The sequence below is a fragment of the Macaca mulatta genome, chromosome 20, assembly GCF_049350105.2.
Source record: "Macaca mulatta isolate MMU2019108-1 chromosome 20, T2T-MMU8v2.0, whole genome shotgun sequence".
Taxonomy (NCBI): domain Eukaryota; kingdom Metazoa; phylum Chordata; class Mammalia; order Primates; family Cercopithecidae; genus Macaca; species Macaca mulatta.
Genome location: NC_133425.1, coordinates 33,075,037 through 33,097,086, shown reverse-complemented (window position 1 = coordinate 33,097,086; position 22,050 = coordinate 33,075,037). Strand labels below are relative to the sequence as shown.

Genomic DNA, 22,050 nt, shown 5'->3' with positions numbered 1-22,050 from the left:
CTCTTTGCTAGCCTTATTTTTGTGCAATCTGAGAACAGATATTTCGGATCCCTTTGAAGACTATAGGGCCAAAGGAAATATCCTCCGATAACAAAGAGAAAGAAGCTTTCTGAGAAACTTCTTTGTGTTCTGTGAAATCATCTCACAGAGTTACAGCTTTCCCCTCAATAAGCCTTTCGCTAAGACAGTTCTTGTGGAATTGGCAAAATGATATTTAGAATTCCATGATGGGCTATGGTGAAAAAGGAAATATCCTCAGATGAAATCTGGAAAGAAGCTTTCTGAGAAACTGCTCTGTGATGTGTGACTTCCACTCACAGAGTTACATCTCTATTTCGTGAATCTCCTTGCTAGCCTTATTTCTGTGGAATCTGAGAACAGATATTTCGGATCCCTTTGAAGACTATAGGGCCAAAGGATATATCCTCGGATGAAAAAGAGAAAGAAGCTTTTCAGAAACTTCTTTGTGTTCTGTGAAATCATCTCACAGAGTTACAACTTTCCCCTCAAGAAGCCTTTCGATAAGACAGTTCTTGTGGAATTGGCAAAGTGATGATTGGAAGCCAATACAGGGCTATGGTGAAAAAGGAAATATCCTCAGATGAAATCTGGAAAGAAGCTTTCTGAGAAACTGCTCTGTTTTGTATGACTTCCACTCACAGAGTTACATCTGTATTTCGTGGATCTCTTTGCTATTCTTTTTTCTGTGGAATCTGAGAACAGATATTTCGGATCCCTTTGAAGACTATAGGGCCAAAGGAAATATCCTCCGATAACAAAGAGAAAGAAGATTTCTGAGAAACTTCTTTGTGTTCTGTGAAATCATCTCACAGAGTAACAGCTTTCCCCTCAAGAAGCCTTTCGCTAAGACAGTTCTTGTGGAATTGGGAAAATGATATTTGGAAGCCCATAGAGGGCTACGGTGAAAAAGGAAATATCCTCAGATGAAATATGGAAAGAAGATTTCTGAGAAACTGCTCTGTGATGTGTGACTTCCACTCTCAAAGTAACATCTGTATTTCGTGGATTACTTTGCTAGCCTTATTTCTGTGGAATCTGAGAACATCTGTTTCGGATCCCTCAGAAGACTATAGGGCCAAAGGAAATATCCTCCGATAACTAAGAGATAGAAGATTTCTGAGAAACTTCTTTGTGTTCTGGGAAATCATCTCACAGAGCTACACCTTTCCCCTCAAGAAGCCTTTCGCTAAGACAGTTCTTGTGGAATTGGCAAAATGATATTTGGAAGCCCAAAGAGGGCTACGGTGAAAAAGGAAATATCCTCAGATGAAATCTGCAAAGAAGCTTTCTGAGAAACTGCTCTGTGATGTGTGACTTCCACTCACAGAGTTACATCTGTATTTCGTGGATCTCTTTGCTAGCCTTATTTCTGTGTAATCTGAGAACATCTGTTTCGGATCCCTTTGAAGACTATAGGGCCAAAGGAAATATCCTCCGATAACAAAGAGAAAGAAGATTTCTGAGAAACTTCTTTGTGTTCTGTGAAATCATCTCACAGAGTTACAGCTTTCCCCTCAAGAAGCCTTTCGCTAAAGCAGTTCTTGTGGTATTGGCAAAATGATATTTGGAAGCCCACGGAGGGCTACGGTGAAAAAGGAAATATCCTCAGCTGAAATCTGGAAAGAAGCTTTCTGAGAAACTGCTCTGTGATGTGTGACTTCCACTCACAGTGTTACATCTGTATTTCGTGGATCTCTTTGCTAGCCTTATTTCTGTGGAATCTGAGTACATCTGTTTCGGATCCCTCTGAAGACTATAGGGACAAAGGAAATATCCTCCGATAACAAAGAGCAAGAAGCTTTCTGAGAAACCTCTTTGTGTTCTCTAAAATCATCTCACAGAGTTACAGCTTTCCCTTTAAGAAGCCTTTCGCTAAGACAATTCTTGTGGAATTGGCAAAGTGATATTTGGAAGCCCATAGAGGGCTACGGTGAAAAAGGAAATATCCTCAGATGAAATCTGGAAAGAAGCTTTCTGAGAAACTACTCTGTGATGTGTGACTCCCACACACAGAGTTACATCTGTGTTTCGTGGATCTCTTTGCTAGCCTTATTTCTGTGGAATCTGAGAACAAATATTTCGGATCCCTTTGAAGACTATGGGGCCAAAGGAAATATCCTCCAATAACGAAGAGAAAGAAGATTTCTGAGAAACTTCTTTGTGTTCTGGGAAATCATCTCACAGAGTTACAGCTTTCCCCTCAAGAAGCCTTTCACTAAGACAGTTTTGTGGAATTGGCAAAATGATGTTTGTAAGCAAATACAGGGCTATGGTGAAAAAGGAATTATCCTCAGAGGAAATCTGGAAAGAAGCTTTCTGAGAAACTGCTCTGTGATATGTGACTTCCATTCACAGAGTTACATCTGTATTTCGTGGATCTCTTTGCTATCCTTTTTTCTGTGGAATCTGAGAACAGATATTTCGGATCCCTTTGAAGACTATAAGGCCAAAGGAAATATCCTCCGATAACAAAGAGAAAGAAGATTTCTGAGAAACTTCTTTGTGTTCTGTGAAATCATCTCACAGAGTTACAGCTTTCCCCTCAAGAAGCCTTTCGCTAAGACAGTTCTTGTGGAATTGGCAAAGTGATATTTGGAAGCCCAGAGAGGACTATGGTGGAAAAGGAAATATCCTCAGATGAAATCTGGAAAGAAGCTTTCTGAGAAACTGTTCAGTGTTCTGTTAATTCATCTCACAGAGTTACATCTGTATATCGTGGATCTCTTTGCTAGCCTTATTTCTGTGGAATCTGAGAACAGATATTTCAGATCCATTTGAAGACTATAGGGCCAAAGGAAATATCCTCCGATAACAAAGAGAATGAAGTTTTCTGAGAAACTTCTTTATGTTCTGTGAAATCATCTCACATAGTTACACCTTTCTCCTCAAGAAGCCTTTCGCTAAGACAGTTCTTGTGGAATTCGCAAAGTGATATTTGGAAGCCCATAGAGGACTATGGGGAAAAAGGAAATATCCTCAGATGAAATCTGGAAAGAAGATTTGTGAGAAACTGCTCTGTGATATATAACTTCCACTCACAGAGTTACATCTGTATTTCGTGGATCTCTTTGCTAGCCTCATTTCTGTGGAATCTAAGAACAGATATTTCGGATCCCTTTGAAGAATATAGGGCCAAAGGAAATATCCTCCGATAACAAAGAGAATGAAGATTTCTGCGAAACCTCTTTGTGTTCTGTGAAATCATCTCACAGAGTTACACCTTTCCGCTCAAGAAGCCTTTCGCTAAGACAGTTCTTGTGGAATTGGCAAAATGATATTTGTAAGTCCATAGAGGGCTACGGTGAAAAAGGAAATATCCTCAGATGAAATCTGGAAAGAAGCTTTCTGAGAAACTGTTCAGTGTTCTGTTAATTCATCTCACAGAGTTACATCTGTATTTCGTGGATCTCTTTGCTAGCCTTATTTCTGTGAAATCTGAGAACAGATATTTCGGATCCATTTGAAGACTATAGGGCCAAAGGAAATATCCTCCGATAACAAAGAGAATGAAGATTTCTGAGAAACTTCTTTGTGTTCTGTGAAGTCATCTCACAGAGTTACAGCTTTCCCCTCAAGAAGCCTTTCGCTAAGACAGTTCTTGTGGAATTGGCAAAGTGATATTTGGAAGCCCATAGAGGACTATGGTGAAAAAGGAAATATCCTCAGATGAAATCTGGAAAGAAACTTCCTGAGAAACTGCTCTGTGATGTGTGACTTCGCCTCACAGAGTTACATCTGTATTTCGTAGATCTCTTTGCTAGCCTTATTTTTGTGCAATCTGAGAACAGATATTTCGGATCCCTTCGAAGACTATAGGGACAAAGGAAATATCCTCCGATAACAAAGAGCAAGCAGCTTTCTGAGAAACCTCTTTGTGTTCTCTGAAATCATCTCACAGAGTTACAGCTTTCCCTTTAAGAAGCCTTTCGCTAAGACTATTCTTGTGGAATTGGCAAAGTGATATTTGGAAGCCCATTGAGGGCTACGGTGAAAAAGGAAATATCCTCAGATGAAATCTGGAAAGAAGCTTTCTGAGAAACTGCTCTGTGATGTGTGACTTCCACTCACAGAGTTACATCTGTATTTCGTGGATCTCTTTGCTAGCCTTATTTCTGTGGAATCTGAGAACATCTGTTTCGGATCCCTCTGAAGACTATAGGGCCAAAGGAAATATCCTCCGGTAACAAAGAGAAAGAAGATTTCTGAGAAACTTCTTTGTGTTCTGTGAAATCATCTCACAGAGTTACAGCTTTCCCCTCAAGAAGCCTTTCGCTAAGACAGTTCTTGTGGAATTGGCAAAATGATATTTGGAAGCCCATAGAGGGCTATGGTGAAAAAGGAAATATTCTCAGATGAAATCTGGAAAAAAGCTTTCTGAGAAACTACTCTGTGATGTGTGACTTCCTCACACAGAGTTACATCTGTATTTCGTGGATCTCTTTGCTAGCCTTATTTCTGTGGTATCTGAGAACAGATATTTCGGATCCCTTTGAAGACTATGGGGCCAACGGAAATATCCTCCAATAACGAAGAGTAAGAAGCTTTCTGAGAAACTTCTTTGTGTTCTGTGAAATCATCTCACAGAGTTACAGCTTTCCCCTCAAGAAGCCTTTCACTAAGACAGTTCTTGTGGAATTGGCAAAGTGATGTTTGTAAGCAAATACAGGGCTATGGTGAAAAAGGAAATATCCTCAGATGAAATCTGGAAAGAAGCTTTCTGAGAAACTGATCTGTGATATGTGACTTCCACTCAAAAAGTTACATCTGTATTTCGTGGATCTCTTTGCTATCCTTTTTTCTGTGGAATCTGAGAACAGATATTTCAGATCCCTTTGAAGACTATAGGGCCAAAGGAAATATCCTCCGATAACAAAGAGAAAGAAGATTTCTGAGAAACTTCTTTGTGTTCTGTGAAATCATCTCACAGAGTTACAGCTTTCCCCTCAAGAAGCCTTTCGCTCAGACAGTTCTTGTGGAATTGGCAAAGTGATATTTGGCAGCCCATAGAGGGCTATGGTGAAAAAGGAAATATCCTCAGATGAAATCTGGAAAGAAGCTTTCTGAGAAAATGCTCTGTGATATATGACTTCCACTCACAGAGTTACATCTGTATTTCGTGGATCTCTTTGCTAGCCTTATTTCTGTTGAATCTGAGAACAGATATTTCGGATCCCTTTGAAGACTATAGGGCCAAAGGAAATATCCTCCGATAACAAAGAGAAAGAAGCTTTCTGAGAAACTTCTTTGTGTTCTGTGACATCATCTCACAGAGTTACAGCTTTCCCCTCAAGAAGCCTTTCGCTAACACAGTTCTTCTGTAATTGGCAAAGTGATATTTGGAAGCCCATAGAGGGCAATGGTGAAAAAGGAAATATCCTCAGATGAAAATTGGAAAGTAGATTTGTGAGAAACTGCTCTGTTATGTGTGACTTCCACTCACAGAGTTACATCTGTATTTCGTGGATCTCTCTGCTAGCCTTATTTCTGTGGAATCTGAGAACAGATATTTCGGATCCCTTTGAAGACTATAGGGCCCAAGGAAATATCCTCCGATAACAAAGAGAAAGAAGCTTTCAGAGAAACTTCTTTGTGTTCTGCGAAATCATCACACAGAGTTACAGCTTTCCCCTCAAGAAGCCTTTCGCTGAGACAGTTCTTGTGGAATTGGCAAAATGATATTTGGAAGCCCATAGAGGGCTACGGTGAAAAAGGAAATATCCTCAGATGAAATATGGAAAGAAGATTTCTGAGAAACTGCTCTGTGATGTGTGACTTCCACTCTCAGAGATACATCTGTATTTCGTGGATCACTTTGCTAGCCTTATTTCTGTGGAATTTGAGAACATCTGTTTCGGATCCCTCAGAAGACTATAGGGCCAAAGGAAATATCCTCCGATAACTAAGAGATAGAAGATTTCTAAGAAACTTCTTTGTGTTCTGGGAAATCATCTCACAGAGTTACACCTTTCCCCTCAAGAAGCCTTTCGCTAAGACAGTTTTTGTGGAATTTGCAAAATGATATTTGGAAGCCCAAAGAGGGCTACGGTGAAGAAGGAAATATCCTCAGATGAAATCTGCAAAGAAGCTTTCTGAGAAACTGCTCTGTGATGTGTGACTTCCACTCACAGAGTTACATCTGTATTTCGTGGATCTCTTTGCTAGCCTTATTTCTGTGTAATCTGAGAACATCTGTTTCGGATCCCTCTGAAGACTATAGGGCCAAAGGAAATATCCTCCGATAACAAAGAGAAAGAAGATTTCTGAGAAACTTTTTTGTGTTCTGTGAAATCATCTCACAGCGTTACAGCTTACCCCTAAAGAAGCCTTTCGCTAAGGCAGTTCTTCTGGAATTGGCAAAGTGATATTTGGAAGCCCATAGAGGGCTATGGTGAAAAATGAAACATCCTCAGATGAAATCTGGAAAGAAGCTTTCTGAGAAACTGTTCAGTGTACTGTTAATTCATCTCACAGAGTTACATCTGTATATCGTGGATCTCTTTGCTAGCCTTATTTCTGTGGAATCTGAGAACAGATATTTCAGATCCATTTGAAGACTATAGGGCCAAACTAAATATCCTCCGATCACAAAGAGAATGAAGTTTTCTTTATGTCCTGTGAAATCATCTCACATAGTTACACCTTTCTCCTCAAGAAGCCTTTCGCTAAGACAGTTCTTGTGGAATTCGCAAAGTGATATTTGGAAGCCCATAGAGGACTATGGGGAAAAAGGAAATATCCTCAGATGAAATCTGGAAAGAAGATTTGTGAGAAACTGCTCTGTGATATAAAACTTCCACTCACAGAGTTACATCTGTATTTCGTGGATCTCTTTGCTAGCCTCATTTCTGTGGAATCTAAGAACAGATTTTTCGGATCCCTTTGAAGACTATAGGGCCAAAGGAAATATCCTCCGATAACAAAGAGAATGAAGATTTCTGCGAAACTTCTTTGTGTTCTGTGAAATCATCTCACAGAGTTACACCATTCCCCTCAAGAAGCCTTTCGCTAAGACAGTTCTTGTGGAATTGGCAAAATGATATTTGTAAGTCCATAGAGGGCTACGGTGAAAAAGGAAATATCCTCAGATGAAATCTGGAAAGAAGCTTTCTGAGAAACTGTTCAGTGTTCTGTTAATTCATCTCACAGATTTACTTCTGTATTTCGTGGATCTCTTTGCTAGCCTTATTTCTGTGAAATCTGAGAACAGATATTTCGGATCCCTTTGAAGACTATAGGGCCAAAGGAAATATCCTCCGATAACAAAGAGAATGAAGATTTCTGAGAAACTTCTTTGTGTTCTGTGAAGTCATCTCACAGAGTTACAGCTTTCCCCTCAAGAAGCCTTTCGCTAAGACAGTTCTTGTGGAATTGGCAAAGTGATATTTGGAAGCCCATAGAGGACTATGGTGAAAAAGGAAATATCCTCAGATGAAATCTGGAAAGAAACTTCCTGAGAAACTGCTCTGTGATGTGTGACTTCCACTCACAGAGTTACATCTGTATTTCGTAGATCTCTTTGCTAGCCTTATTTTTGTGCAATCTGAGAACAGATATTTCGGATCCCTTCGAAGACTATATGGACAAAGGTAATATCCTCCGATAACAAAGAGCAAGAAGCTTTCTGAGAAACTTCTTTGTGTTCTCTGAAATCATCTCACAGAGTTACAGCTTTCCCTTTAAGAAGCCTTTCGCTAAGACAATTCTTGTGGAATTGGCAAAGTGATATTTGGAGCCCATTGAGGGCTACGGTGAAAAAGGAAATATCCTCAGATGAAATTTGGAAAGAAGCTTTCTGAGAAACTGCTCTGTGATGTGTGACTTCCACTCACAGAGTTACATCTGTATTTCGTGGATCTCTTTGCTAGCCTTATTTCTGTGGAATCTGAGAACATCTGTTTCGGATCCCTCTGAAGACTATAGGGCAAAAGGAAATATCCTCCGGTAACAAAGAGAAAGAAGATTTCTGAGAAACTTCTTTGTGTTCTGTGAAATCATCTCACAGAGTTACACCTTTCCCCTCAAGAAGCCTTTCGCTAAGACAGTTCTTGTGGAATTGGCAAAATGATATTTGGAAGCCCATAGAGGGCTATGGTGAAAAAGGAAATATTCTCAGATGAAATCTGGAAAAAAGCTTTCTGAGAAACTACTCTGTGATGTGTGACTTCCTCACACAGAGTTACATATGTATTTCGTGGATCTCTTTGCTAGCCTTATTTCTGTGGAATCTGAGAACAGATATTTCGGATCCCTTTGAAGACTATGTGGCCAACGGAAATATCCTCCAATAATGAAGAGAAAGAAGCTTTCTGAGAAACTTCTTTGTGTTCTGTGAAATCATCTCACAGAGTTACAGCTTTCCCCTCAAGAAGCCTTTCACTAAGACAGTTCTTGTGGAATTGGCAAAGTGATGTTTGTAAGCAAATACAGGGCTATGGTGAAAAAGGAAATATCCTCAGATGAAATCTGGAAAGAAGCTTTCTGAGAAACTGATCTGTGATATGTGACTTCCACTCAAAGAGTTACATCTGTATTTCGTGGATCTCTTTTCTATCCTTTTTTCTGTGGAATCTGAGAACAGATATTTCGGATCCCTTTGAAGACTATAGGGCCAAAGGAAATATCCTCCGATTACAAAGAGAAAGAAGATTTCTGAGAAACTTCTTTGTGTTCTGTGAAATCATCTCACAGAGTTACAGCTTTCCCCTCAAGAAGCCTTTCGCTAAGACTGTTCTTGTGGAATTGGCAAAGTGATATTTGGAAGCCCATGGAGGGCTTTGGTGAAAAAGATAATATCCTCAGATAAAAAAAGAAAGAAGCTTTCTGAGAAACTGCTTCGTGTTCTGTTACTTCATTTCACATTATTACAGCTTTCCTCACAAGAAGCTGTTCGCTAATACTGTTCTTCAGGAATTTACAAAGTGATATTCAGAATTCCATGGAATCTATGGTTGAAAAGAAAATATCCTCAGATAAAAAATGGAAAGAAGCTTTCTAAGAAACTTCTTTGTGTTCTGTTAATTCATCTCACAGAGTTACAGCTTTCCCCTCAAGAAGCCGTTCGCTAAGACTGTTCTTGTGGAATTTGCAAAGTAATATTTGGAAATCCATAAAGGTCTAAAGTGAAAAAGGAAATAACCTCAGATAAAAACTGGAAAGAAGATTTCTGAGAAACTGCTTTGTGTTCTGTTAATTCATCTCACAGAGTTACAGCTTTTCCCTCCAGAAGCTTTTAGCTAAGATTGTTCTTGTGGAATATTCAAAGTTATATATGGAAGCCCATGGAGGGTTAAGGTGAAAAAGAAAATATCCTCAGATAAAAACTGGAAAGAAGGTCTCTGAGAAACTGATTTGTGATATGTGAATTCCACTCAATGAGTTACAGCTGTATTTCATGGAGCTCTTTGTTAGCCTTATTTCTGTGGAATCTGAGAACTGATATTTCGGATTCCCATTGAAGAATATATTGCCAAAGGAAATATCCTCCGATAAAAATGAGAAAGAAGCTTTCTGAGAAAGTTCTTTGTGATCTGTGAATTCATCTCACAGAGTTACAGCTTTCCCCTCAAGAAGACGCTCGCTAATACTGTTCTTGTGGAATTTGGGAAGTGATATTTGGAAGCTTATGGAGGGCTTTGGTGAAAAAGAAAATATCCTCAGATAAAAACTGGAAAGAAGCTTTCTGAGAAACTGCTTTGTGTTCTGTTAATTCATCTCACAGAGTTAAAGCTTTGCCCTCTAGAAGCCTTTCGCTAAGACTGTTCTTTTGGAATTTACAAAGTGTTATTTCGAAGCCCAAACAGGTTTCTGGTGAAAAAGGAAATATCCTCAGATAAAAACTGGAAAGAAACTTTCTGTCAAACTGCTTTGTATTCTGCTAATTCATCTCACAGAGTTACAGCTTTCCCCTCAAGAAATCGTTCGGTTAGTCTTTCCTGTGGAATTTGGAATATGATACTTGGAATCCCATAGAGGGCTATGGTGAAAAAGGAAATATCCTCAGATAAAAACTAGAAAGAAGCTTTCTGAGAAACTTCTTTGTGATCTGTGTATTCATCTCACAGAGTTACAGCTTTCCCCTCAAGAAGCCTTTTGCTAAGACTGTTCTTGTGGAATTTGCAAAGTGATATTTGGAAGCTCATAGAGGGCAAGGGTGAAAAAGCAAATATCCTCAGATAAAAACTGGAAGGAAGCTTTCTGAAAAACTGCTTTGTGTTCTGTTAATTCACCTCACAGAGTTACAGCTTTCCCCTCAAGAAGGTGTTCGGTTCGTGTTTTCTTGTGGAATTTGCAAAGTGATATTTGGAAGCCCATAGAGGGCTATGGTGAAAAGGAAAATATCGTCAGATAAAAACTGAAAAGAAGTTTCTGAGAAACTGCTTTGGAAGTGTGACTTCCTCTCACTGAGTTACAGCTGTATTTCGAGGAGCTGTTTTCTAGCCTTATTTCTGTGGAATCTGAGAAATGATATTTCAGATACCTTTGAACACTATGGGGCCAATGGGAATATCCTCTGATAAAAATGAAAAAGAAGCTTTCTGAGAAACTTCTTTGTGATCTGTGAATGCTTGTCACAGAGTTACCGCTTTCCCCTCAAGAAGCCTTTCTCTAAGACTCTTCTTTTGGAATTTGCAAAGTGATATTTGGAAGTCCATGGAGGGCTATGGGGAAAAAGAAACTATTCTCTAATAAAAACTGGAATGAAGATTTTTGAGAAACAACTTTGTGTTCTGTGAATTCATCTCACAGAGTTACAGCCTTCCCCAAAGAAGCCGTTCGCTAAGACTGTTCTTGTGGATTTTGCAAAGTGATATTTGGAAGCCCATAAAGGGCTATTGTGAAAAAGAAAATATCCTCAGATAAAAACTCTAAAGAAGCTTTTCTGAGAAATTGCTTTGTGTTCTCTGAATTCATCTCACAGAGTTACAGCTTTCCCCTCAAGAACTCTTTTGGTCAGTCTCCCCTTGTGGAATTTGCAAAGTGAGATTTGGAAGTCCATGGAGGGCTACTGTGAAAAAGAAAATATCCTCAAATAAAAACTAGAAAGAACCTTTCTGAGATACTGCTTTGTGATGTGTGACTTCCGCTCCCTGAGTTACAGCTGTGTTTCGCGGAGCTCTTTGCTAGCCTTATTTCTGTGGAATCTGACAACTGATATTTTGGATCCCTTTGAAGACTATAGGGCCAAAGGAAACATCCTCCGAAAAAAATGAGAAACAAGCTTTCTGAGAATCTTCTTTGTGATCTGTAAATTCAACCCACAGAGTTACAGCTTTCCCCTCAAGAAGCCTTTCGCTAAGACTGTTCTTGTGGAATTTGCAAAGTGACATTTGGAAGCCGATAGAGGGCTAAGGTGAAAAACAAAATCTCCTCAGATAAAAAGTGGAAAGAAGATTTCTGAGAAATTGTTTCGTGATGTTTCACTTCCCCTCACTGAGTTACACTTGTATTTCGTGGAGCTGTTTGGTAGCCTTATTTCTGTGGAATCTGAGCACTGATATTTCGGATCCCTTTGAAGACTATAGGGCCAAAGGAAACATCCTCCGAAAAAAATGAGATTGAAGCTTTCTGAGAAACTTCTTTGTGATCTGTAAATTCATCTCAGAGAGTTACAGCTTTCCCCTCAAGAAGCCTTTCACTAAGACAGTTCTTGTGGAATTGGCAAAGTGATATTTGGAAGCCCATGAAGGGCTATGGTGAAAAAGAAGATATCCTCAGATAAAAAGTGGAAAGGAGCTTTCTGAGAAACTGCTTTGTGTACTGTTAATTCATCTCACAGAATTACAGCTTTCCCTTCAAGAAGACGTTCACTAAGACTGTTTTTGTCGAATTTGCAAGGTGATATTTTGAAGCCAAAAGAGGACTAAGGTGAAAAAGGAAATATCTTCAGATTAAAAGAGGAAAGAAGGTTTCTGAGAAACTGCTTTGTGATGTGTGACTTCCACTCACTGAGTTACAGCGGTATTTCATGGAGCTCTTTGCTAACCTTATTTCTGTGGTATCTGAGAACTGATATTTCGGATCCCTTTGAAGACTATACACCCAAAGGAAATATCCTCTGATAGAAATGAGAAAGAAGCTTTCTGAGAAACTTCTTTGTAATCTGTGAATTCATATCACAGAGTTACATATTTCCACTCAAGAAACCTTTCACTAATACTTTTCTTGTGGAATTTGCAAAGTGATATTTGGAAGCCCATGGAGGGCTGTGGCGAAAAAGAAAATATCCTCAGATAAAAATTGCAAAGAAGCTTTCTGAGAAACTGCTTTGTGTTCTGTTAATTCACCTCACAGAGTTACAGCTTTCCACTCAAGAAACCATTCGCTAAGACCGTTCTTGTGTAATGTGCAATGTGATATTTGGAAGCATATAGAGGGCTATGGGGAAAACAAAATATCCAAAGGTATTTAAGTGGAAAGAGGCCTTATGAGACACTGTTTTCTAATGTGTGATTTCCACTCAGTGACTTACAGCTGTATTTAGTGGAGATCATTGCTAGCCCTATTTCTGTGGAATCTGAGAACTGATATTTCAGATCCCTTTGGAGACTATAGGGCCAAAGGAAAAATTCTCCGATAGAAATGAGAAAGAAGCCTTCTGAGTGGCTTCTTTGTGATCTGTGAATTCATCTCACAGTATTACAGCTTTCCCCTCAAGAAGCCTTTCGCTAAGACTGTTCTTGTGGAATTTGCAAAGTGATATTTGGAAGCCCATGGAGGGCTTTGGTGAAAAAGATAATATCCTCAGATAAAAAAAGAAAGAAGCTTTCTGAGAAACTGCTTCGTGTTCTGTTACTTCATTTCACATTATTACAGCTTTCCTCACAAGAAGCTGTTCGCTAATACTGTTCTTCAGGAATTTACAAAGTGATATTCAGAATTCCATGGAATCTATGGTTGAAAAGAAAATATCCTCAGATAAAAAATGGAAAGAAGCTTTCTAAGAAACTTCTTTGTGTTCTGTTAATTCATCTCACAGAGTTACAGCTTTCCCCTCAAGAAGCCGTTCGCTAAGACTGTTCTTGTGGAATTTGCAAAGTAATATTTGGAAATCCATAAAGGTCTAAAGTGAAAAAGGAAATAACCTCAGATAAAAACTGGAAAGAAGATTTCTGAGAAACTGCTTTGTGTTCTGTTAATTCATCTCACAGAGTTACAGCTTTTCCCTCCAGAAGCTTTTAGCTAAGATTGTTCTTGTGGAATATTCAAAGTTATATATGGAAGCCCATGGAGGGTTAAGGTGAAAAAGAAAATATCCTCAGATAAAAACTGGAAAGAAGGTCTCTGAGAAACTGATTTGTGATATGTGAATTCCACTCAATGAGTTACAGCTGTATTTCATGGAGCTCTTTGTTAGCCTTATTTCTGTGGAATCTGAGAACTGATATTTCGGATTCCCATTGAAGAATATATTGCCAAAGGAAATATCCTCCGATAAAAATGAGAAAGAAGCTTTCTGAGAAAGTTCTTTGTGATCTGTGAATTCATCTCACAGAGTTACAGCTTTCCCCTCAAGAAGACGCTCGCTAATACTGTTCTTGTGGAATTTGGGAAGTGATATTTGGAAGCTTATGGAGGGCTTTGGTGAAAAAGAAAATATCCTCAGATAAAAACTGGAAAGAAGCTTTCTGAGAAACTGCTTTGTGTTCTGTTAATTCATCTCACAGAGTTAAAGCTTTGCCCTCTAGAAGCCTTTCGCTAAGACTGTTCTTTTGGAATTTACAAAGTGTTATTTCGAAGCCCAAACAGGTTTCTGGTGAAAAAGGAAATATCCTCAGATAAAAACTGGAAAGAAACTTTCTGTCAAACTGCTTTGTATTCTGTTAATTCATCTCACAGAGTTACAGCTTTCCCCTCAAGAAATCGTTCGGTTAGTCTTTCCTGTGGAATTTGGAATATGATACTTGGAATCCCATAGAGGGCTATGGTGAAAAAGGAAATATCCTCAGATAAAAACTAGAAAGAAGCTTTCTGAGAAACTTCTTTGTGATCTGTGTATTCATCTCACAGAGTTACAGCTTTCCCCTCAAGAAGCCTTTTGCTAAGACTGTTCTTGTGGAATTTGCAAAGTGATATTTGGAAGCTCATAGAGGGCAAGGGTGAAAAAGCAAATATCCTCAGATAAAAACTGGAAGGAAGCTTTCTGAAAAACTGCTTTGTGTTCTGTTAATTCACCTCACAGAGTTACAGCTTTCCCCTCAAGAAGGTGTTCGGTTCGTGTTTTCTTGTGGAATTTGCAAAGTGATATTTGGAAGCCCATAGAGGGCTATGGTGAAAAGGAAAATATCGTCAGATAAAAACTGAAAAGAAGTTTCTGAGAAACTGCTTTGGAAGTGTGACTTCCTCTCACTGAGTTACAGCTGTATTTCGAGGAGCTGTTTTCTAGCCTTATTTCTGTGGAATCTGAGAAATGATATTTCAGATACCTTTGAACACTATGGGGCCAATGGGAATATCCTCTGATAAAAATGAAAAAGAAGCTTTCTGAGAAACTTCTTTGTGATCTGTGAATGCTTGTCACAGAGTTACTGCTTTCCCCTCAAGAAGCCTTTCTCTAAGACTCTTCTTTTGGAATTTGCAAAGTGATATTTGGAAGTCCATGGAGGGCTATGGGGAAAAAGAAACTATTCTCTAATAAAAACTGGAATGAAGATTTTTGAGAAACAACTTTGTGTTCTGTGAATTCATCTCACAGAGTTACAGCCTTCCCCAAAGAAGCCGTTCGCTAAGACTGTTCTTGTGGATTTTGCAAAGTGATATTTGGAAGCCCATAAGGGGCTATTGTGAAAAAGAAAATATCCTCAGATAAAAACTGGAAAGAAGCTTTTCTGAGAAATTGCTTTGTGTTCTCTGAATTCATCTCACAGAGTTACAGCTTTCCCCTCAAGAACTCTTTTGGTCAGTCTCCCCTTGTGGAATTTGCAAAGTGAGATTTGGAAGTCCATGGAGGGCTACTGTGAAAAAGAAAATATCCTCAAATAAAAACTAGAAAGAACCTTTCTGAGATACTGCTTTGTGATGTGTGACTTCCGCTCCCTGAGTTACAGCTGTGTTTCGCGGAGCTCTTTGCTAGCCTTATTTCTGTGGAATCTGACAACTGATATTTTGGATCCCTTTGAAGACTATAGGGCCAAAGGAAACATCCTCCGAAAAAAATGAGAAACAAGCTTTCTGAGAATCTTCTTTGTGATCTGTAAATTCAACCCACAGAGTTACAGCTTTCCCCTCAAGAAGCCTTTCGCTAAGACTGTTCTTGTGGAATTTGCAAAGTGACATTTGGAAGCCGATAGAGGGCTAAGGTGAAAAACAAAATCTCCTCAGATAAAAAGTGGAAAGAAGATTTCTGAGAAATTGTTTCGTGATGTTTCACTTCCCCTCACTGAGTTACACTTGTATTTCGTGGAGCTGTTTGGTAGCCTTATTTCTGTGGAATCTGAGCACTGATATTTCGGATCCCTTTGAAGACTATAGGGCCAAAGGAAACATCCTCCGAAAAAAATGAGATTGAAGCTTTCTGAGAAACTTCTTTGTGATCTGTAAATTCATCTCAGAGAGTTACAGCTTTCCCCTCAAGAAGCCTTTCACTAAGACAGTTCTTGTGGAATTGGCAAAGTGATATTTGGAAGCCCATGAAGGGCTATGGTGAAAAAGAAGATATCCTCAGATAAAAAGTGGAAAGGAGCTTTCTGAGAAACTGCTTTGTGTACTGTTAATTCATCTCACAGAATTACAGCTTTCCCTTCAAGAAGACGTTCACTAAGACTGTTTTTGTCGAATTTGCAAGGTGATATTTTGAAGCCAAAAGAGGACTAAGGTGAAAAAGGAAATATCTTCAGATTAAAAGAGGAAAGAAGGTTTCTGAGAAACTGCTTTGTGATGTGTGACTTCCACTCACTGAGTTACAGCGGTATTTCATGGAGCTCTTTGCTAACCTTATTTCTGTGGTATCTGAGAACTGATATTTCGGATCCCTTTGAAGACTATACACCCAAAGGAAATATCCTCTGATAGAAATGAGAAAGAAGCTTTCTGAGAAACTTCTTTGTAATCTGTGAATTCATATCACAGAGTTACATATTTCCACTCAAGAAACCTTTCACTAATACTTTTCTTGTGGAATTTGCAAAGTGATATTTGGAAGCCCATGGAGGGCTGTGGCGAAAAAGAAAATATCCTCAGATAAAAATTGCAAAGAAGCTTTCTGAGAAACTGCTTTGTGTTCTGTTAATTCACCTCACAGAGTTACAGCTTTCCACTCAAGAAACCATTCGCTAAGACCGTTCTTGTGTAATGTGCAATGTGATATTTGGAAGCATATAGAGGGCTATGGGGAAAACAAAATATCCAAAGGTATTTAAGTGGAAAGAGGCCTTATGAGACACTGTTTTCTAATGTGTGATTTCCACTCAGTGACTTACAGCTGTATTTAGTGGAGATCATTGCTAGCCCTATTTCTGTGTAATCTGAGAACTGATATTTCAGATCCCTTTGGAGACTATAGGGCCAAAGGAAAAATTCTCCGATAGAAATGAGAAAGAAGCCTTCTGAGTGGCTTCTTTGTGATCTGTGAATTCATCTCACAGTATTACAGCTTTCCCCTCAAGAAGCCTTTCGCTAAGACTGTTCTTGTGGAATTTGCAAAGTGATATTTGGAAGCCCATGGAGGGCTTTGGTGAAAAAGATAATATCCTCAGATAAAAAAAGAAAGAAGCTTTCTGAGAAACTGCTTCGTGTTCTGTTACTTCATTTCACATTATTACAGCTTTCCTCACAAGAAGCTGTTCGCTAATACTGTTCTTCAGGAATTTACAAAGTGATATTCAGAATTCCATGGAATCTATGGTTGAAAAGAAAATATCCTCAGATAAAAAATGGAAAGAAGCTTTCTAAGAAACTTCTTTGTGTTCTGTTAATTCATCTCACAGAGTTACAGCTTTCCCCTCAAGAAGCCGTTCGCTAAGACTGTTCTTGTGGAATTTGCAAAGTAATATTTGGAAATCCATAAAGGTCTAAAGTGAAAAAGGAAATAACCTCAGATAAAAACTGGAAAGAAGATTTCTGAGAAACTGCTTTGTGTTCTGTTAATTCATCTCACAGAGTTACAGCTTTTCCCTCCAGAAGCTTTTAGCTAAGATTGTTCTTGTGGAATATTCAAAGTTATATATGGAAGCCCATGGAGGGTTAAGGTGAAAAAGAAAATATCCTCAGATAAAAACTGGAAAGAAGGTCTCTGAGAAACTGATTTGTGATATGTGAATTCCACTCAATGAGTTACAGCTGTATTTCATGGAGCTCTTTGTTAGCCTTATTTCTGTGGAATCTGAGAACTGATATTTCGGATTCCCATTGAAGAATATATTGCCAAAGGAAATATCCTCCGATAAAAATGAGAAAGAAGCTTTCTGAGAAAGTTCTTTGTGATCTGTGAATTCATCTCACAGAGTTACAGCTTTCCCCTCAAGAAGACGCTCGCTAATACTGTTCTTGTGGAATTTGGGAAGTGATATTTGGAAGCTTATGGAGGGCTTTGGTGAAAAAGAAAATATCCTCAGATAAAAACTGGAAAGAAGCTTTCTGAGAAACTGCTTTGTGTTCTGTTAATTCATCTCACAGAGTTAAAGCTTTGCCCTCTAGAAGCCTTTCGCTAAGACTGTTCTTTTGGAATTTACAAAGTGTTATTTCGAAGCCCAAACAGGTTTCTGGTGAAAAAGGAAATATCCTCAGATAAAAACTGGAAAGAAACTTTCTGTCAAACTGCTTTGTATTCTGTTAATTCATCTCACAGAGTTACAGCTTTCCCCTCAAGAAATCGTTCGGTTAGTCTTTCCTGTGGAATTTGGAATATGATACTTGGAATCCCATAGAGGGCTATGGTGAAAAAGGAAATATCCTCAGATAAAAACTAGAAAGAAGCTTTCTGAGAAACTTCTTTGTGATCTGTGTATTCATCTCACAGAGTTACAGCTTTCCCCTCAAGAAGCCTTTTGCTAAGACTGTTCTTGTGGAATTTGCAAAGTGATATTTGGAAGCTCATAGAGGGCAAGGGTGAAAAAGCAAATATCCTCAGATAAAAACTGGAAGGAAGCTTTCTGAAAAACTGCTTTGTGTTCTGTTAATTCACCTCACAGAGTTACAGCTTTCCCCTCAAGAAGGTGTTCGGTTCGTGTTTTCTTGTGGAATTTGCAAAGTGATATTTGGAAGCCCATAGAGGGCTATGGTGAAAAGGAAAATATCGTCAGATAAAAACTGAAAAGAAGTTTCTGAGAAACTGCTTTGGAAGTGTGACTTCCTCTCACTGAGTTACAGCTGTATTTCGAGGAGCTGTTTTCTAGCCTTATTTCTGTGGAATCTGAGAAATGATATTTCAGATACCTTTGAACACTATGGGGCCAATGGGAATATCCTCTGATAAAAATGAAAAAGAAGCTTTCTGAGAAACTTCTTTGTGATCTGTGAATGCTTGTCACAGAGTTACCGCTTTCCCCTCAAGAAGCCTTTCTCTAAGACTCTTCTTTTGGAATTTGCAAAGTGATATTTGGAAGTCCATGGAGGGCTATGGGGAAAAAGAAACTATTCTCTAATAAAAACTGGAATGAAGATTTTTGAGAAACAACTTTGTGTTCTGTGAATTCATCTCACAGAGTTACAGCCTTCCCCAAAGAAGCCGTTCGCTAAGACTGTTCTTGTGGATTTTGCAAAGTGATATTTGGAAGCCCATAAGGGGCTATTGTGAAAAAGAAAATATCCTCAGATAAAAACTGGAAAGAAGCTTTTCTGAGAAATTGCTTTGTGTTCTCTGAATTCATCTCACAGAGTTACAGCTTTCCCCTCAAGAACTCTTTTGGTCAGTCTCCCCTTGTGGAATTTGCAAAGTGAGATTTGGAAGTCCATGGAGGGCTACTGTGAAAAAGAAAATATCCTCAAATAAAAACTAGAAAGAACCTTTCTGAGATACTGCTTTGTGATGTGTGACTTCCGCTCCCTGAGTTACAGCTGTGTTTCGCGGAGCTCTTTGCTAGCCTTATTTCTGTGGAATCTGACAACTGATATTTTGGATCCCTTTGAAGACTATAGGGCCAAAGGAAACATCCTCCGAAAAAAATGAGAAACAAGCTTTCTGAGAATCTTCTTTGTGATCTGTAAATTCAACCCACAGAGTTACAGCTTTCCCCTCAAGAAGCCTTTCGCTAAGACTGTTCTTGTGGAATTTGCAAAGTGACATTTGGAAGCCGATAGAGGGCTAAGGTGAAAAACAAAATCTCCTCAGATAAAAAGTGGAAAGAAGATTTCTGAGAAATTGTTTCGTGATGTTTCACTTCCCCTCACTGAGTTACACTTGTATTTCGTGGAGCTGTTTGGTAGCCTTATTTCTGTGGAATCTGAGCACTGATATTTCGGATCCCTTTGAAGACTATAGGGCCAAAGGAAACATCCTCCGAAAAAAATGAGATTGAAGCTTTCTGAGAAACTTCTTTGTGATCTGTAAATTCATCTCAGAGAGTTACAGCTTTCCCCTCAAGAAGCCTTTCACTAAGACAGTTCTTGTGGAATTGGCAAAGTGATATTTGGAAGCCCATGAAGGGCTATGGTGAAAAAGAAGATATCCTCAGATAAAAAGTGGAAAGGAGCTTTCTGAGAAACTGCTTTGTGTACTGTTAATTCATCTCACAGAATTACAGCTTTCCCTTCAAGAAGACGTTCACTAAGACTGTTTTTGTCGAATTTGCAAGGTGATATTTTGAAGCCAAAAGAGGACTAAGGTGAAAAAGGAAATATCTTCAGATTAAAAGAGGAAAGAAGGTTTCTGAGAAACTGCTTTGTGATGTGTGACTTCCACTCACTGAGTTACAGCGGTATTTCATGGAGCTCTTTGCTAAACTTATTTCTGTGGTATCTGAGAACTGATATTTCGGATCCCTTTGAAGACTATACACCCAAAGGAAATATCCTCTGATAGAAATGAGAAAGAAGCTGTCTGAGAAACTTCTTTGTAATCTGTGAATTCATATCACAGAGTTACATATTTCCACTCAAGAAACCTTTCACTAATACTTTTCTTGTGGAATTTGCAAAGTGATATTTGGAAGCCCATGGAGGGCTGTGGCGAAAAAGAAAATATCCTCAGATAAAAATTGCAAAGAAGCTTTCTGAGAAACTGCTTTGTGTTCTGTTAATTCACCTCACAGAGTTACAGCTTTCCACTCAAGAAACCATTCGCTACGACCGTTCTTGTGTAATGTGCAATGTGATATTTGGAAGCATATAGAGGGCTATGGGGAAAACAAAATATCCAAAGGTATTTAAGTGGAAAGAGGCCTTAGGAGACACTGTTTTCTAATGTGTGATTTCCACTCAGTGACTTACAGCTGTATTTAGTGGAGATCATTGCTAGCCATATTTCTGTGTAATCTGAGAACTGATATTTCAGATCCCTTTGGAGACTATAGGGCCAAAGGAAAAATTCTCCGATAGAAATGAGAAAGAAGCCTTCTGAGTGGCTTCTTTGTGATCTGTGAATTCATCTCACAGTGTTACAGCTTTCCCCTCAAGAAGCCTTTCGCTAAGACTGTTCTTGTGGAATTTGCAAGGTGATATTTGGAAGCCCATGGAGGGCTTTGGTGAAAAAGATAATATCCTCAGATAAAAAAAGAAAGAAGCTTTCTGAGAAACTGCTTCGTGTTCTGTTACTTCATTTCACATTATTACAGCTTTCCTCCCAAGAAGCTGTTCGCTAATACTGTTCTTCAGGAATTTACAAAGTGATATTCAGAATTCCATGGAATCTATGGTTGAAAAGAAAATATCCTCAGATAAAAAATGGAAAGAAGCTTTCTAAGAAACTTCTTTGTGTTCTGTTAATTCATCTCACAGAGTTACAGCTTTCCCCTCAAGAAGCCGTTCGCTAAGACTGTTCTTGTGGAATTTGCAAAGTAATATTTGGAAATCCATAAAGGTCTAAAGTGAAAAAGGAAATAACCTCAGATAAAAACTGGAAAGAAGATTTCTGAGAAACTGCTTTGTGTTCTGTTAATTCATCTCACAGAGTTACAGCTTTTCCCTCCAGAAGCTTTTAGCTAAGATTGTTCTTGTGGAATATTCAAAGTTATATATGGAAGCCCATGGAGGGTTAAGGTGAAAAAGAAAATATCCTCAGATAAAAACTGGAAAGAAGGTCTCTGAGAAACTGATTTGTGATATGTGAATTCCACTCAATGAGTTACAGCTGTATTTCATGGAGCTCTTTGTTAGCCTTATTTCTGTGGAATCTGAGAACTGATATTTCGGATTCCCATTGAAGAATATATTGCCAAAGGAAATATCCTCCGATAAAAATGAGAAAGAAGCTTTCTGAGAAAGTTCTTTGTGATCTGTGAATTCATCTCACAGAGTTACAGCTTTCCCCTCAAGAAGACGCTCGCTAATACTGTTCTTGTGGAATTTGGGAAGTGATATTTGGAAGCTTATGGAGGGCTTTGGTGAAAAAGAAAATATCCTCAGATAAAAACTGGAAAGAAGCTTTCTGAGAAACTGCTTTGTGTTCTGTTAATTCATCTCACAGAGTTAAAGCTTTGCCCTCTAGAAGCCTTTCGCTAAGACTGTTCTTTTGGAATTTACAAAGTGTTATTTCGAAGCCCAAACAGGTTTCTGGTGAAAAAGGAAATATCCTCAGATAAAAACTGGAAAGAAGCTTTCTGAGAAACTGCTTTGTGTTCTGTTAATTCATCTCACAGAGTTACAGCTTTCCCCTCAAGAAATCGTTCGGTTAGTCTTTCCTGTGGAATTTGGAATGTGATACTTGGAATCCCATAGAGGGCTATGGTGAAAAAGGAAATATCCTCAGATAAAAACTAGAAAGAAGCTTTCTGAGAAACTTCTTTGTGATCTGTGTATTCATCTCACAGAGTTACAGCTTTCCCCTCAAGAAGCCTTTTGCTAAGACTGTTCTTGTGGAATTTGCAAAGTGATATTTGGAAGCTCATAGAGGGCAAGGGTGAAAAAGCAAATATCCTCAGATAGAAACTGGAAGGAAGC

The 22,050-nt window shown here is 38.7% G+C and overlaps 1 pseudogene; it reads left to right on the top strand.

Annotated features, from left to right (window-relative positions):
• The first annotated feature begins 227 nt into the window (after window positions 1-227).
• LOC144337763 (uncharacterized) lies at window positions 228-21,176 on the top strand (annotated as a pseudogene).
• Window positions 21,177-22,050: the final 874 nt, after the last annotated feature.